The following is a 6,167-nucleotide window of genomic DNA, read 5'->3' on the forward strand; positions in this document are numbered from 1 at the left end:
ACTTTAACCTTTAACATGCTAATTGAGGCCTGCAGAGTCTGAGATGTAGCTTTTGGGTTTCTGACCTTGGGGTGACCTTGCTGGGACGTCCACTCCTGGGAAGATTGACAGCTGTCCTGCATGTTTTCAGCTTGTGAATAATCTTTCTCTCTGTAGAACGATGGACTCCAGATAGTTTGGAAATGGCCTTATAACCCTTCATTGCTGATGTCTTTCCTCCTTGGCATCGTGTTAACACACACCTGAATGCTGCAGAGCAGCAAACTGGCTAAACTTTGCTTTTATAGAGCTACTCACACTGACTGATGACCAGTTAATCAGGTGTATTGATCGGCAGCACCTGGAAGCAGTAAAAGTGGACTTCTGTTTCTATATTTTGTCTAAATAAAACATGTAATATGTTGTTGTTCCTCTGAGGTTGAACTTAACTCATTTGAGGTCCAGACTGGTACTTTTTCCACATTTCTGCATTAATCCAGAAACAAAGTAGCTCTGACTGGTTGAACTGTTGATTTCTCAGTTACTCCAAACTATCATAAGAATCCTCGACACCAGCTTCTAAGATGTTTCTGCTTGATGATGCTCATTTTTCTGTATTTCCTTGTGTTTTACAGACTAAATGAGAGAATAACGTGATAGTGTCAGTAATGCATGGTGAGCTCGATGGAAACTTTAATCATTTCGGCCTTAAAACCAGATTTACTCTGCTGGGTCACAGCTGCAGGATGAAGCTCCCGCCCTGATAATCAGAGTAAATGCCTGTTTATCTTCATTTTTCAGCCTGTGTGTGTGTGTGTGTCAGCTGATTTCTGCCTGAGCAGGTCGAGCTGCTTTATTAAAGAGTCTTTGCTGTTTCAGCATTGTAAACACTCAGCCGCAAACACGATAAGTATTTATCCACCTTCTTGTGTTTCCTGTCTGACAACACCACCTATAAAGAGCAGAGCAGCTTCCAGGACTGCAGGAGTCAAGTTTCAGGTGTCTGTACGCTCATCTTTGCTGTCATAGCAACAGCATGTGAGCTCAGCGGCTTCGGGCTTTAAGGCCAAATGAATGCTGTTCCACGATCTAAGAGGGTGAAACCTGAAAACAATCTGTCTCGACCTCCTTCTGCTATCAGGCTGCGCAGTTTAATCCAAACTGTCTTTTTTAAACCCACCGAAGGCAGCCTTTTAAAAGCTTAAATGATTCATAGATCCGTGTTAAATGGTCAGGAACAAGGACTGGACTGAAAATGAGTGAAAAAAGCAGCCAATGTCCAAAGAAAAACTTTGAAAGACCTTCAAAAAGCCTGAAGAACTATTTGCTCAAGACCACTTTATTCATCCAACCTGTATGAGGAGCTGCCTCATGCATTCAGTCAGGGGTGGAGCAGTGATTTTAAATGTGGGGGTGTTACATGAGTGCCACATCAAGCCCAGAGACACGACGCTGAAGTTGGCATCCGATTTGCGAATTAAATGGATGGAAAAAGGGCCATTTTACTGCATTTTTTACATTTTGATCACCCTAAACTAGGTCCTGTATGGAAACTACAATACTTACACAGCTCAAATCTGGATGGAATTATTCTAAAGAGGGTACAGAGTCTTTAAAACCTTGTTTGGGATTTGTGAAACCTTTTTCTGATTTGTAAAAATGCAGAACAGGGCCATTTTACTGCATTTTTTCCATTTTGATCAGACTAAACTAGGTCCTGTATGGAAACTACAATAGTTACACTGCTAAAATCTGGATGGAATTATTCTAAAGAGGGTACAGAGTCTTTAAAACACATTTTATGATTTGTTAAAGCTTTATTTGGTCATTGAAAATTCAAAAAGGTGAAATCATCTTGCTGTAAAAGTGGGGGTGTCGAAACACCCCCATCCCCCACGGGTGCGACGCCCATGCATTCAGTCATCAACCTACAAACCCAGCAACACCAGTTTCAACAGGTTAAGACTGGAAGACATGCAGTATGTTACGCCTCCTCTGGAGCATTAATGTAGACCGACAGCATGAATCTGGAACTGATGCTGATAAACTCCAGACTAAATAAAATGGGGAAGACTTAACTTTTATTTTTCAGACTAATTTGGTTCAACTTAAGAGAAGTGAAACTGATTCTTGATGTAGATCAGCTCAACTAAAGCCCGTGTCTGTCTGTGTTGTGTGTGCAAATCTTCACTTCTTATATCACCGATAGAAGCCAGATATAGTAGGTGGACCAACAGGAGAGAAATAACATGTCGGATAGCTTTTTGTTGTACTGATTAGGTCCTTCATGGCAGCAATTATTTAATAAAAAGAATAAACTAAAGGTGCAGGGGACACAAAAACAAGAGAAACCGAGGAAAAGTAAAAATGAAGACTTTGAACTGACATGAAGGAAGAAACGATGAGGACCGAGGAGTCGTGGTGAGATGAGATGGTGCAGATGGGGAAGAAGAGACTGAGGACATCTAGTGGAAATAACTGGAAACAACAGAGAAAACCAGAAATCCAGGAATCCAAACTCACGAACCAAGAATCAAAGTAAGAAAGAAACAAGACGCCAAGCAGCAGTTTCCAACAAAGAATGAGACAAAAGTCTTCTTTTAAAACTAAAACATGAAATACAAAATCAGTCCAAGGTCTAAAATGATGCGTATTATTCATTAAAGGTGCCAACATCCTGATTAGATATTTATTTAAACTACCCATTTACACACTAAACTTTGAATTTTTCCCATTTTTGAACAAAGAATTGAAACTGAGTGAGTTTGCAGACACATTCGAACGCATCCATCAAATGAAACTACTATCATTAAAGAATAACAAAATCTAAAGCTCCTGTGTGATAAAGCCTCAGAAATCTCTGTCATGGAAATGTGCGTCTTCGTGCATATAAACACTCAAGCTGCCTTTTGGATTGAATAAATTGGGTAAGAAAAAAAAATTTCTCTCCAAATTCTGTTTGGTTGAATTCATCAGAAACCCAGAAGAAGGTTCAAAGAGATCTGCAGCATTCAGGAGTGTGTTAACACGATGCCAAGGAGGAAAGACATCAGCAATGACCTCAGAGAAGCAACTGATGCTGTTCTGAATTTAACAATGAAGAGAAACTGAACAAGGCAGTCCTAGAAAGCTGTTTTATATGTGAGTGAAATGATTGATTCTGGTCAAAAATAACTCCAAAGTTCCTCAATGTAGCACTAAAAAATAAGGAAATACCATCCAGAGTAAATATGTAGCTGGACAGTTTCTCCCTGAAGTCATCAGAGTTATTACTAAAAAAGATGTACTGGATCCCAGCAGAAAACTTTTGGACTATTTGACATTTCTTAAGAAAATACAGATTTATTCATGTATTACAGATGTGGAAAAGAAACGACACCCTTTTATCTATCAGGACTTTCATCTGGTTCTCATCAGGTCTTAGAATTAAGACCTCAGATGAACAACAACACAACATATTACACTATTTATGTCATTATTTATCGAACAAACACGAAGAAGCAGTGTGTGAAAAACTAAGTCAACTCCATGATTCAGGGTCCTGTGGCTGCGGAAGAAGACCAAATGATTAACAAATCATCACATTTCGGCTTAATTTTTGTTGAATATATGAAATTACAGAGAAACTACAGAGGAAAGGGACCATCCAGCTTGTTATCAGCTCTCAATTTAAAAGCCTGCATCTGTGATGGGTGTGTGGGGGACATCTGCACATCTGGAAAGGCTCCATCAGTGCTGAGTGGTACATACAGGTTTTCGATTCATCTTTCAAAGGTCCAACATCTGGTCTCCTCAGTGCCCAGATGTTTTACAGACTGATGTTAAAAGGAGAGGAGCTGCTGCACGATGGGAAACATGGACCTGTTCCCACTTTTTTGAGACGTGTTGCTGCGATGAGAGGCGAGATGAACTGATATTTTTCATGAAATTGTCAATTCTTTGTTTTATTATAGATAAAATACTGGTGAATAAGAATATTAAAATGGTTGCTTTCTGTTTTTATTTACATCTTAGATCACATCACAACCTTTTCCCCGCTGAGATTGTGAATATGAATAAAGAAAGTGTGAAATTACACAGCCTGAGTCTGGTTGTGGTTCTCTCACTGCTCTCGTTGCATCGTTTATGGCTCCAACATGCAGCCGTTTTCAAAGAAACTCATGTTTAAATCCTCTTTTTATGACAGACAATGATGACAATGTTAGTTCTTCACAGATTTGCTCTTATCGCTGAACGTTAACCCAAAGCAGTAAATGGAGAAAAGTCAAGTCCTCTTAGGTCTGGCTCATGAATCATTTAGATTTAACCTTGTAGCACCCACAGTTGCAGATATGCAACAAGCTTTTTATTTATTTGCATTATTTATTTACATTATATTTTTATTTACATTACATTATTTGATTTTTTAAATTTACATACATTATTTACATTCATGTGTAATATTTTTTTACATTACATTTTATGTGCCGACAGTTGTCACAGCATCATTTTCTTACACTCTGCTTTGCAGTGGTCTGTTCCAGTTCGTTCTGGTCTCATTTGGTGTGGTCTGCTTTGTCCACCTTTCACAGCTGTAATGGGAGGTCAGGGGTCCAAATTGTATTATTATGATTTTTTTTTTTGCATTTTTTTTATTAGCTTCATGTGCACATTTTTTATTTACATTACATTTTTATTTACATTACATTTTTTGCATTTTAAATGTGCTTCACTTTTTTATCAACAAAGATCTATGAAATCTGTTTGATTTATTGTTGAATGGAAAGTTTTGGATGGTTGTGTTCCGCACTTTGTATTAAGAATGTTCAATAAAGGTCTATTATATACATTTTATTGTGGTAGCAGCAGTTACTGGTGAACTTTCACTATACCCTTTTTTGCCAAACGATCTGCAGAGAATGACTTGGTTTTGTGAACAAAATTAATCAGGAAAGCCCAAAGTTGCAAATATGCAACATTGCCTAAAATGATCAAAAATAGCCCAATTCCAAAAATTCCAAAAATATTGGTTTATTCCCACCCAAAAAGATGCAAGAAGAGCCAAAATGATTTTTTTTTCAATGATTATTCATATGCTCGGGTGCTACAAGGTTAACTTACAAAAGAAAATGATCGGAAGAATGGCTGAAAAGAATGTCAGACATCAGCAATCATAGCAACAGACTTCTCTGTTGCTATGATTCAGGCTGTTAAAGCAACGAACCACGTGATAAAGAACTGACTCTCAGGTTTATGTGCATCTGTGTTGTGTATGTATACATACTGTATATATAAATAGGGGGCCTAGAGGGGGATAAAGACAGCAGCAGGATAATCCTGCCCGCAAATTCAAGGACATGAACCGGCTGGCCTCTCCTGCTGTATCTCTTTTTCCTCTTTCTTGCCCCCTTTCCTGCCCTAATGGGCAGCTTTTAGAAATAATAAACCAACACACGGGATAACAACACCAGTCCAGCACGAAAAGTGGTAAAATTGTGGTAAAATACAAACAAAAAGATAAAGAAAAGAACATTTGAAAAAAGCAGTGCGTAATTTAATCATTAAAAAGGAGGATTTTAACGCATTTTGTAATATTTTCGGCCCTTCTGTGTCTTTGTTGGATTTTTGTGTTTGAGTTTTAAACATGAGCTTGTTTTTCTTCTTGTATTGAAGGCTGCTGGGTTTCCTCTCGGTCCACAGCGAACCGGCTGACCTCCAGTTTAAGACATAAACAGGACGTAAAATCAATGTATGGCGGCTGTTACGTCAGCACGCACATATATTTACGTTGTGACGTCAAGTAGAACATTCTCGACAAAACTGGAAACCGAACAAATAGTCAAAGAAAAATAACTAATTATCAACTTTATAGTCCCTGAAATTAAAATATATCTAATTCATTAAAGGTTATCGTTGAAAAAGTCTTTACTTGGTCAGATTTTTGAATAGGTCAGATTGCTCCATAAATACAACAAAAACGAATGAATTAAAAGCCACAGTAAAGTGATGTTTCATTAAAGAAAACAGGAATACAACTACAAGCTCTTAGTTCCGTGAGATTATTGATTAACCTGCCGTTATTTGTCATCAATTATGGCTAATTAGTGTCATTATTTTCCCCGTTTTTCATGCTTGACCATTGGCCTCTCCTGCTGTATCTCATTTTCCTCTTTCCTGCCCTCTGAAATCTTAATGTGCAGCTTAAGAAG

The sequence above is a fragment of the Odontesthes bonariensis genome, chromosome 9 (assembly GCF_027942865.1).
Source record: "Odontesthes bonariensis isolate fOdoBon6 chromosome 9, fOdoBon6.hap1, whole genome shotgun sequence".
Lineage (NCBI taxonomy): Eukaryota > Metazoa > Chordata > Actinopteri > Atheriniformes > Atherinopsidae > Odontesthes > Odontesthes bonariensis.